The sequence below is a fragment of the Microtus pennsylvanicus genome, chromosome 4 (assembly GCF_037038515.1).
Source record: "Microtus pennsylvanicus isolate mMicPen1 chromosome 4, mMicPen1.hap1, whole genome shotgun sequence".
Taxonomy (NCBI): Eukaryota; Metazoa; Chordata; class Mammalia; order Rodentia; family Cricetidae; genus Microtus; species Microtus pennsylvanicus.
The window spans coordinates 103,905,489-103,918,666 of record NC_134582.1 but is presented as its reverse complement, the minus strand read 5'-3'; positions in this window follow the sequence as shown (position 1 = coordinate 103,918,666).

Sequence of the window (13,178 nt, the reverse complement as noted above, 5' to 3'; positions counted from 1 at the left end):
GCATCCACAGAGGCCAGAAGAGGACATCAGATTCCCTGGAACTCCAGTTATAAATGGTTGTGAAACAACATGTGAGGCTAAGAATCAAACCCCAGGCCCTGGTAAGAACAGTCAGTACTCCAAATGGTTGAGCCATCTCTCCAGCCCCGCAGCTAGCAAATTAAATGGTACTTGGATACATACTTTTTTGTTGTTGTCGTTTTTTCTTATTTATTTATTTATTTTTACTTAAAAATTTTCACCTCCTCCCCTCCTCCCATTTCCCTCCCCCTCCCTCTCCATTCCAAAGAGCACTCAGGGTTTAATGCACCACAATGTCCAGGACATGCACTGCTGAAGATCAAACCTAGGCTTTTATGGGAGTGGCGGTTTAGTCCTACCAACTCCACATCTACATCCCCTGTTGGTAGACTGGTTACTTTCACTGATCTAACCTGTTTATTAGAGCTCCCATTTTGGTGCAGTTGAAGTTGTTCCAGAGCTCAGAAGCATAGGCTGCTTTATCAATATGAAAATGTGTGGTACTTGTCTATAGTCATTAAGGTTTGTGCATAGATAAAGTATATAAATTGGATTAAACAGTGGAACTGTCTTCAAATTCACAATGTTGCATAATAATGAAGTCAGGTTAATAAAAAATATAGAGGGAAAGTGTTTTATTTACTTTTTTCATATGATATATTTTTGTTCATGTTTTTCTCCTCCCAACTCCTCTTAGATCCTCCCAACCTCCCTAAACGGCCAACTAACATTCTCTCTCTTTAGAAAAGGAACACGCACATACAATGAAGAAACAGCAGATCAATAAGACAAAAAATGTCAAAACAATAATAAACCATGAAATTTGGTTTGTGTTAACCAGCTACTCCTAGGCATAGAGCTGCCCTGTAGTAGACCCAGTGATACTCCATTGGATAAAGCTGATTTTCCCTTTCCTTATTGGTATCAGTTGCATATAACTTCTTGGTTAGGGGTAGGAATTTGTTTCTACTTCCTCTTCTCAGTTCCGAGACACTGTCTGGATGTAATATTTGCAGGTCTTGTGCATGCTGCCATAGTCTCTGTGTTTTCATATGTGGATCAGTCCTATTGTGCCTGGAAAACAATATGGAGTCATCCATCTCCTCAGACTCTATGGTGGCTTGAATGAGAATGGCTACCATAGGCCCATATATTTAAATGCTTAGTCACCAAGGAAAGAAACTGTTTGGGAAGGATAAGGCCTTATTGGAGGAGGTATATCACTGGAAGTGGCATTTGAAGTTTCAAAAGTCCATGCCCCACAGTCTGTCTCTCTCTGTGTGTTTATGTGCTACCTGTAAAACAGCCTGCAGATCTCAGCTTGTTCTCCAGTAGTATGCTGCCTTTGCCATTCTCCTCACCATGATGATAATGAGTTGAAGCTGTAAGCCAGCCCCAAATTAAATGTTTTCTCCTATAAATTGCCTTGATGATGATGTCTCTTTATAACAATAGAACAGCAACTAAGAGGGACTCTTACAATATTTCCACCACCTATTCTGCATAGGTCTCTGAGCCTTAATGGGAGGGGTTTGATGAAGACATCTCATTTTGTACTGAGCGCTCCAGGTCTCTCGCTCTCTGCATATTGTTCAGCTGTGTGCCTCTGTGTTAATACCCATCTCCTTCTTCTATATTGTCCCCCACTGTAGGGGGACAATAAAACTTTGTTTATATAGATACATGCATATATATATATATATATATATATATATATATATATATATATATATATATATATAAATTCCTTTATAGTAGTAGGGCTCCAAATGGCTTTTCAAAAGGTCTTTAATGCTAGGTATTCCTCCTCACATTCCCTCCTCTGCCATATTTCCCATTAGCCACCCCAATTAAATTATAAGAAAAAGCTTCACTGATGAGGTCTGAGCAAGACACTCACTGACCGATGGATAAAGAAATATATCATTAGGAGTCATTTTATTATTATGTTCCTTTAGCAGAATAATAATCATAGGTTTTCCCCTCAGCTTATGACATATCTTGTTTTGGGTTCTTGGCTACTTTATCAAGGTCAGAAGCTCTCACACACTTACACAGTCTGATTTAATGCATATGGAAATTCCTTCCTCCAATTTCTTATTCTCCTGCTCCCCAAAGAGAAAGTAAAGTTCTGTGTGAATTTGCTTTTGAAAATCCTGGTGTTTTTCTATTCCCTATACAATTGAATCTTTTTTTTTTAAAGTTTCTACAGGACAGGGAACCCTGATTGCTTTTCGGGCTGGGGGGAGACTTAATTGGGGGAGGGGGAGGGAAATGGGAGGCGGCGGCGGGGAAGAGACAGAAATCTTTAATAAATAAATAAAAAAAAATAAAGGCAAAAAAAAAAAGAAAACAACTGTCTAAAATGTTACAAGTTATAAACTTGCAACAAGAATTAGTAAGTAATGAAGCTAGGGGATAATCTGAAATCAATGAGAATATGAACGTAGGATGGAGACAGGACCAAGCCTTGTGAGAGTTAGATTCAATGTATGGTAAGGGAGATGGAGAGGAAAGTCTGATACGTGTTGGCAAATTCCATAACGCAACTAATTTCTTTGTATATAAAGAAAAGAACTGCAATGTAATTAAATTGGATTTACCCTAATTCTTGGATAAAATGCTCAAAAAATATACCATTTACAAAGATGGCAATGCAGCTAATTTTGCAAGATTTATACATATTTATTTGGTATGTAAATTTCAAGTGAAGTATTTCATGATCACATGTATGAACTGATTTACTTTAGCAGAGTATGGGCTGAAAAATACAGGTAAGGAACTAATCTATGGATTTGACTTCTGGGGACTCATACATTGGTCTCCCAGTATCTGATGTGATCTTATTTGTCTCTTAATAATAAGATACCCTACAGTTTATATTTGTGCTCTGCTAATCCAAAATAACTACAATATAAATTATACTCTCTCTGTTGGGCACTTCATAGTTGTTATCATTCTTGATTTTTGCAATAAGTTTGGATATTATTTTCTATTTTAAACCTGATAATCACTTGAAATTTAGAATCTAAAATAACTTCAGTGCAGTTCTTGGGAATTGAAATCACTCTGAATTCCAATAGGTACGTATTGGTGTTCCAAAAGGAAAAACACATGGCAGCTGACAGAGCAGGCTTGGCTGATGTGCCACACACATATGGAAATCCTCTGGTAGTGTTCTTTGATAAAGAACATGGGATTCATGCCTAGGAAAGGAAAGAAATAATGTATTTATGTCTATGAAGCAAGAATATAATAGCCTTTAGGATGTGGAGTGGAGTCTCTGGATCTGGAAAACGTGTAATTGTCCCATTATTCCCGTGTTTAGGATACCTACAGTCAAAGGATGGGGATCACCAAAGTTTATATTCCAAGCAGCAACCACAGGCTGGCATAGTCTAACTTTGCTAATAGCTTCCCACATGGTTTAGGGAAGTCATTTTTAATCTTACTTTCTCCATAACTTTTTATTCTATTTCCTTAGAATTTTTAAATGCTTTGATATATTTGCAAATACTACTGTGGACTCTGAAAATTCTAGGTTTGAACCCAGCTGAATCTGATTTCCAGCTCTTCTTTTCTCTATACTCTACATACCCAGTTAGAGATAAAATTAAAAGTCACATTTAATATGCATTGTTGGAGGAAAATTGTTACTATATATATACTATATATATAATATATACAGTTGGGTATAATATTGCTGTTCTAAGCAGTCTGTCTTGGAGTTAAGCAAGAAAATGGTCATAGAGCTACAAACTCCAATGAAGAAATCTTGGGAGGCGTTTGCGTAATCTTAATTAAAAAACAGTTGATCATAGGTTGCCTTTAAATTTCATCAACTTTAGCCCGATCTGGAATTTATTTTCTACAGATCAAATTTGTACTATATTTCATAAGTTTATTTGACCATGTTCACACTTTTTATTAATTTATAGGCTTTTGATTAGTGATCCTCAACCTGTGGGTTACAACCCCTTCGAGGTAGAACAACCCTTTCACAATGGTTGCCTAAGACCACCAGAAAACATAGATATTTACATTATGATTAATGACAGTAACAAAGTCACAGTTATAAAGCAGCAGCAAAAATATTTTTTGGGGGGGGTGTTACCACAACATGAGGAACTGTATTAAAGTACCACAGCAATAGGAGGGGGCTGTGGAATATTGTTAACATTTGTTTAGGCTGTGGAATATTACTATATGAAAGTGTTACATTTGTTTAAACTGCCTTTGTCAAGGATATAAAGATGTGTTATATTTGTTTATGCTGCATTTGCTTAATTATGTAAAGATGTATTGCATTTATATCACCTTGCCTGCCTCAGGTACCTGATTGGTCCTAATGAAACGCTGAATGGCCAATAGGTTGGAGAGGGATAGGAAGGGCTAATGGGCAGAGAGAATAAATAGGAGGAGGAAGGAGGAGGAATCTATGAGAGAGAGAGAGAGAGAGAGAGAGAGAGAGAGAGAGAGAGAGAGAGAGAGAGAGAGGAGAGAGAGGAGAATAAGGGAGAAAGAGAGGTTTATGCCTGAGGCCAGAAGCCAGAAAGTCACCAGTCAGCCATTGAGACCGCAGGAAAGTAAAAACATACAGAAAGAAAGAAAGATAAAAAGTCCAAAAGCAAAACATAGATAAAGTGAAACAGATTTTGAAAAGAGCTAAGATAAGGCCAAACATACATAACTAATAATAAGTCTTTGTGTCATGATTTGGAAGCTGGTTGGTGGCCCCAAAGAAGCCTGCTACCAGAAGGTTATGAAGAACCACTGCCTTTGATAGTTAAGGCCCTGTAAGTCATTGCTTTCGGCTTAATTTTCTGTGTAAAACACAGATAAAGCATTTTATATGACCATTTCTGTAGTCAGCAATGGTGCATGAAGATGACTTAGTTTCAGTGACTTAGCTAGTTCTTGCCACATAAGGTCACAAAACAAAGTTCTCCATTATCCAGAGACTTAAAGCAATGATAATATGTTTTCACTCTTTCCTCCTTAGAGGAGATATATGTTTGACAGATACATCCTGTACATAGGACTTCTAAACTGCTGTCAGAGTCATCGTCATATGAGATGTCCCTCATCTTTCTTGAGCCAATAAGTAAATCAGGATATATTCTTGTAGTGATGGGAGAATCAGGTAAACCAAAACATTTAAACATGGTTTATTGAAATTTTATTATGAAAATTTTCAAAGACATTGAATAGTAATAATTTTATCCCATCATGATTATTCTTTATTGTCAACTTGAACCAATTAGAGTCACCATAGAATGTTGGGTCACATCTCTTTGTTTCTCTGTAATGGCATTTTAGAGAGGGTTATCGGAAAAGTAAGACCTACCTTGAATGTATGAGGCACTGTCCTGTGTCATAAGCTGGTGGCTCAGGTGGAATAAAAGAGTAAAAATGAGAAATCAAGATAATACCAGTTTTTTCACCTCTCTTTTCTATCCACTGAGATATGAGAAGATGAAGAGTCATAGTCACATGTTCCTATCACCATGGACCTGCCTGTGCCATGCCTCCCCGTCATAAATTCCCTTGAATTGTGGACCAAAATACATCTGTTTTCCCTTGAGTTGGCCCTTGGCAGGTACAGCAAAGAGAAAACTAATACAACCACCCAGATTTTACTGTTGCATTTTCTTTTCTTTTTTTTTTAATTACATACATCTCTAGTTCTGTATGTCTTTAGCTACCCATAGATTCCTATTGTTTTTATTTATACCTAAATGAATTGGAGATAGCAGTATACTTCACACCTAGAATGTGAAAATGAATATCATAATCAAGTATTTAATATTTGTTTACACTCAGGTATAAATTACATGTAGTAAAGTGTACAACTATTGAATATTTTATGAATCTTTATAAAAGCAGACATTTGTGTAGCATGCCTCTAGCAAATTATGTAGCATCTTAACTCCCAAAGCAAGTTCTTTTAAGCCTTTTTAAAATGTGTCCTCATCTCCCAGTCCCTAGAGGCAATTGATGTTTTGATTTTGTTTATCGCAGTACAGTTTAGTTCTTCTAAAATCTCACACACATTGGCCAGATATAGAAAGTCAAATATTTTAAGGATTGTTTGTTTAACACAGTATTTTTGGCTTCTCTCACATTTGAGTAATGAATAGCACAATGTAAATCATATTGAAAATTTGTCATACTTTATGTTCACTAGGAGGTAACTGTGGTAGTGTGATTCCTATTTTAATTTTAAACTTAAGTATGTTTATCTCAAAATGTCCTCTTAGTTACCTTCCCAACTCTGAGATGGAGGACAGAAAAACAGCTTGTCCTGGTTGTTTTGCTTGTTTGATTTCAATTTGAAACATGCTGGAATTACTTGGGAAGAGGAACCTCAATTGGGAAAATCCTCTGTCAGACTGTGGGGAATTTCTTTATTGCTAATACATGTGGAAGTGCCCAGCTTACTGTTAGCACTACCGTCCCTGGGCAGGCAGTCCTGGGTGTGTAAGGAAGCAAACTGCATATACCCGAGGATCAAGTCAGTAAGCAGCATTCCTCCATGGTTTCCACTTCCTTTAGTTCCTGCCTTCAGGTTCTTGCCATGCTTTCCGACTTTGGCTTCCCTAAAAGGATTGTGATTCAAAATAGGTAAATCAAGGTCTTTATCACAGCAATTGAAAACAAAGAATAAGCTCAAGAGTAATAACTGTGTCCTTGAGAAAATCTAGAAGGAAATTCATTTCCCACAGCTATCACTATTATCTTGTGGTATAAAAGTGCTTGCAGTGAGAAAAAGAAGCTGGAAGTTCAGCAATGGGAAGCTCAGTTTTCCACTAGATGTTTTAAGTGCCCAGTTCGTCAGCCTATTTATCAATCTATCAATAAATCTATCTATCTATCTATCTATCTATCTATCTATCTATCTATCTATCTATCTATCTATCTATCCATCCCCTATTTATCTATCTATCTATCTATCTATCTATCTATCTATCTATCTATCTATCTTATCTATCTCTCTTTCTACTTCCATATCTATGCTGTTTATTCTTTTACTTTGATTTGTTATTTACTTAATAAACGTACTCATTCAAACCCTGAAGTGTGGCTAGTATGCATCATTCTATATGTGGACCATATGGACCACATAGCTTTCTTTTATTGGCAAGTTGAATTGCATGGTGAGTATGTACCACCTGCTGTTGAGAGATATGAAAGCTCTAGTCCAGCTGTCTAAGATTTTGGGAAAGAGTAGCTCTGATCATTGTCATAACTTTCTTTATATGACAATACACTTAATTTCATTTGAGCAAGAGCAGAAAATTGGAATTATTAGCAAGCTTATGCTATGTTTTAAAATATTTTCACAAATTTCTTGACACTTTCCTTTAAATAAGAGGCTCATCACATTCCCCCAACATTTTGACAGGATTTAGATTCTTGCCTCTAACAAAGGGAATGTAGAAGAAAAGGCAATACACAGGTCTTTAGTCAGACTGAAATGTTTTTAAAATGCTGTAGCCTGGGCATGCCTGAACAGAAATTCCTTCCTCAGTGTTGAAGGGGTTGCCTTTCTGAGGCCACAGTAGGAATATTGTCCAGTTCTACTAAGGCTCTTTTTCCAGGTGCACATTTTTATGATTTCACTCTGTAGAAAGGAATCAAGAGAGGACTTGGAATTTCTTTTACAAGGATTTTGGTAAAAATTATATGGATTATACTTTCACCCACTAATTCCCAACAGTTTCATTTCTAATCTTATTGCAGTGGGACATAGAACTCCACTGGATGATGGTTTTCTTTTTGGTGGGATGACAGGGAGGCATATACCAGTTTATCCTATTTGAACTCATAAAAAGCATCATGACTTTTCTTTCTTTCTCTTATAGCAATTCAAGAGGAAACCTAAAAAAAAATCAAATGTCTACCAATCCAGGTACCAGAACTAGGAGACATGCTTTCTGAAGACAAAGGGGTTAGGCAATGAGTATTTGCAGAGGATTCTTAGAATATCACATGTACAGAAAAGTGTAAAATGAGGATAGTAATAGTTATTAGAATACCACATGTACAGGCAAGTATAAAATGAGGATGGTAATAGTTATTAATATGAATGTGATTATGTCCACCAAACAAACAACGAATTCTCTTTCCAGGTTAGTTTTTTTCCCCACCTAATAGTTTTTCTTAATCTTGCTATTTTAGTAATAGACTACCAACCCATGAATGAACAAAAGAAAAACAAAAGCAACAAAAGCTCTCCTCTGTGTCCTCTTTAGGGGAAACATTTAGTATAATGTGTTTCTTTTTTCTATATGCAGTATATGCACAGACGTAGCCATAGTTGGCCAATAAAGTTTAGCGGCATGATGAGGGATAAGTTCAGAAAAGCATGCAATGCTGCAACTTTGCTAGTCCACAACACTGTTCTTAGACTTCTCTCTGCTGTGTGTTTCGGCATTGTGATAAGACAAGTATGTGTAGACTTTAGAAAAGAAACTTTGCATCATTATTTTAACACTGCTGTGACTAAATATCTGACAAGAAGCAGCTCATAAGAGAAAGGCTTTGTTTTGGCTCATGATTCGAGCGTGCAACCCACAGTTGGGGTGAGGATAGGGAGTTGCTAGGAGCCATTCATGGTTGTGGAGCAGGAGTGTGAAGATGTTTGTTGAGATCTGACAGAAATGGAAATTCAGCAGGAAGCAAGACTTTGAAATAAATATCGAGGTCTAGGCTCCCAGTGAGTGGTTTGCTTCCACTATCGAGGCCCCAGCTCCCAAACGGTTTGTAACCATCCACGCAGCAACGCTATCCAGACACAAAGTGTTCAAGCTTGTGAGGGTTATTTCATGTTGAAAGCTTAACAAAGGAGAATCAAGAGTTTTGTATTGCTGACTCCTGATATCTGCTATTGCTTGTTTACTAGTTTGTCCCATTGACATGGAGGTGTACGGATCGCTATTTCCCTCCCACAGGATCCTGTCCATATTCTGCCTCCACAGAAGGTGTAGACTGTGCACTGTGATGAAAAAGAGGGCATCCGTGTTGCTATTAATGTTGGAGGCAGGGAGAATAGACATGGGTTCCAATCCATTTGGATTTCTCCAATATTTTATTATTTTTCTCATATAGTTAACTGTGAGAAAGTTTGTTAAGGATGGCCTCTATTATTGAGATCTGGAATCCTAACACACTGTGTGTCTTGTATTATTTTATAATAATATTATTATTAATAATAATAATTTCACCAATGAAACTCTTGTGTGTGAGCCAAAAGTCAAAGGATGAGTATATTTTCGTGACCAGTTGAGTGTGAATGGATTTTAAATTTAAAAAATAGTTATAAAGAGTAAAGACTAGGGGCTAATATTAAATTTGCTATACTAGTCAAACAAGGAATATTTACAAAGGCTTCAAATACACCAGTGTTTTTATTCCTTTCCTAACAAGAGTCTTCAATATTTCTGTGTATGTGTGCTTGTGTGAATGCAAGTTCTCATGTATGCATTTGCATGTGTGTGCGTGTGTTTGTGCGCGCACACATGCACCCTTACACGCAGATGTATCCACATGTGTGTGGAGGCCTGAAGTTTATGTGGACTGTCTTCATTAACCACAGTCCACTTTACTGAAGCAGGATATGTCACTGAATACAATGCTCACTGAGTAGACAGTTTAACTAGAAAACTTCTCCCAGAATCCTCTGTTTCTGGAATTCCAGGAAGTTCCTCTGCTTCCTGTTATCTTTAGGTTCTGTGCATCCAAATTCTGCATTTTACAGCTTTGTGTCAGTTGCTTTATTCACCAAGGTATCTCCCAATCCTACAGTTTTAAATATTAATCTAATGATATATGTCTGAACAAATAATTCTGCAGTGCTTCTTATATTAAAAACATCCATTCAGTAATTATCAAATATTTACCACTGGCCAAAATCTGTGCTTGACACTAGATACAGAATGATAAAGAGTCTCCTGAAAGAAATAAATACTAATACATTGAAAGAGATGGAGAAAAATCTCAAAGTAATTAAAAGTAGAGAACAAAACGATTCCCTAGATGCTTTGGGAACTTGTCGTGGACCCATATATTCAAATTTTGAGTACAATGCCAATTTGGAGCAATCAATCTCCTGTTGCTTCATGTTAGTATGCACCCTAGAGAAAACACAGTCCTCAGTTCTGACCTCTGGCCAAGGAAATTAGAATCCTTAAAGAAATTGACTTCTACTCTGTAATAACATGGGAGAAGAGAAATGATCATATTTTGTTACTGAATAGATAGACTGAGCACTTCCTTTCCATATGTGCTTGCACACACATAGGTACATATAGAAGCACACAGTTCAACTGCACTAGCATAAATTAAGATTTCTTTTAATAATTCTAGCTACATTTATTTATTGTGGAGTGAGGTGGGGGTTGGGAAGGCAAACGTACCACAGCACTATTTCAAGGTCACAGGAGTTGATTTTTTTTCCTTCCACCACGTGGGCCCCAGGGAACAAATGTAGGTTGTTAGACTTGCAAGTACTTTTATTTGTTTATCTTATTGACTCCTATAATTTCATAAACCTTGAAATAAACAGCTTCCTAAAATTCTAAGAAGTTTCTCTTAATACTCAGCTCGAGAGATTAAGAGGAAATCAAAGTGATCTTGTGAAACTGGGATGTGAGGCACAATATGGAGCAATCTTTCTGAGGAGTGATTGTAATGAATGTCTTCCTTAGGATGGGCAAGCAGACATTCTCCTCCACCAGCTCCCAAATGCACGTAGGGACCTTGTCAGATCTCAAGCATAGGATAAGAAGAATGGAAAGTAATGTAACTTGAATTTTGTTTAAAGAGATAAAGAAGAAACTTCAGATTATCTGGTTATTGCTAAATTAACTTTGGGAATAACTTCAGTGATCAGGGTGTTCTAGTTAAAGTTTTCTGTGGTGATTCAAGAACAGGGTCTTTGGCTAATGCCTGTTTGATTACCCCGGTTAAACTGTTCCACATTTTCATTATGTGTTTTTAAATACTATGATACGAAGTTCAATGTGAGTAAACTAGACAGTGTGATGCTCAGTCTAGGACTGGATAAGTAAGTTCAAATAGTAAGGAGGAATATATTTGACCAAGAGGCAGTCTGGGTAGAGTCCAGGGAGAGGGAAGGGGTGGGCAAAGCAATTGGCTCTGCAATGGCTTTTTATATGTGTCCCACAGAAGTCTAAATCCAGATTCACTGGTGAAGGACCCTGTCCCCTGAGAAATTAAATATTGACTTTTCTTTTTCCTGAGAAATGTATCATCACTGATTTAATTCAAGTGTGCTGCATATGTAATTAGACTTTTATTTTACAAAAATAATTCTGGCTGAGCTATGGAGAAGGGACTAAAGTGTGGGAGCAACCATGTTTGATTCATGAGACATAGATGGAAGAAAGGAAATAGATGATGGAAAGACCATTAGCAGGCTACTTCTGTAGTCCAGGTACCAGGTTAATATTTTTGGAGTAAGGATTAGAAAAGTCTAAGGCTGTAATGACTTTTAGAAATGAAGATTAAATATCTTGGCCCTCGGTGAAGAACGTCAAGTTTCACTTTTCTTAACAACTAATGGAGTTCCTACTTTTCTTTCATTCACTCTGAATTCCCTTGCAGAATCTGATGAAGTCATTCATGCATCTTTAATTTACGATAGTAATATAGTAGAAGATGAAATGTTCTCATTTATATTACATACAGAGTGACCTCTTTACATAGTGATGTATATGAGATCAGTGTGGCAATGAGGAAAATGTCTACATCTACTGTAGAGTTGGGAGTGTTTGGCTTAAATGTCACAAGAGAGGAAATGTTTTTTTAAACCATGAACGCCTTTATTTTGAGTGTTTTGGCATCAGAATTTGAACTGAATTTGAACTCAGTGGTGCATGAATTAGTTTCCCCTTGGTTATATGTGACCACATTTTTCCCCCAAGAAAAACAATCCAAAAGCTTTGGAATAAAGCTTAAAACCCTCTTAATATATCAAATAACCCTTACAAAACAACTCTTTGAAGTTAAGTGTGAAGGCACCAGCAACATGGATATTAAATTTCCTTTGGGACATTTCTACACTCATGGAAAAAGTGCTTAGCAAAACACCTTTTGAGTTTTTCTATTCCCCAAAGTATTTTAAAAGGAAAACAGGAATTTAACAGATCCAAGAGCATGTGAGTTCTGTGCCCTTCACACAGCCATATTGTATTACTTAATTTCTTTTCCAGATCCTTTCGCTTGATGCTTTCAATGCATTTGTACTTTCTAAATGTTATACAATTTTTAGTTTTGCATGAGTATTTTTAAATGCAACTCTCAAAATGACCACAGGTAAACGTCAAGCAAGATGTAATTCTGTGAGAATTACAGAGTTTAAGATGTATCATCCTTTTCCTGTTCAGTCACACTTCACTCAATAAAAATAACTCAGAGAAATAATGCTAGCTCTGAGCAAAATTGGGATATAGACAAGATTTGTTGGTTATGATTAAAGCTAGCTCTGCATAAAATGTACCATGGAAATATCATACCTTTGTTGAAGGATTAATGTTATTTTCCTGAGTTTCATTATAACTCAACACCAGTTCCTGAAATTCTGCTTTGGATTCTGTGTTTCTGCTTTCTGTTTAGAAAACTGAAATGTTCATGATGGATAGAACTCACAGCCATCAAGTGTGGTCACGTGCAATGTGCTGAGCTACTTGCTTCACATGGGTTGCATTTTCTCTTTGATCTAGTGGATAATTAGCATCTCTCATATAAAGGCAAACAGATAGTATCAAAAAATTGTGGTTTATATGAAAAAAACAATATATCAAGCACAGATGCTCATACCTGTTACCCTAGCCCTCAGGAGGTGGAATCAGGAGGACTGACACATTTGAGGTCAGGCTGGCTGAACAGTGTTTCAGGAAGCCTGGACCATATACTAAAACCATGTCTCAAATACAACAAAAACAAAATCAAAAAAGAGAAAAGAAAAAGAAAACACGAAAACACATTTTGAAGTGTGAATCTTCTTTCAGTTGTACTCCTGAGTTCGTGTTATGTTAATTGTTTTCTTTAAGTTAAAATACAATTATATAATTTCCCCTTTACTTTTCCTCCCTCTAATCCCTCTCGTAATCCCCCTTGCTGTCTCAAATTCA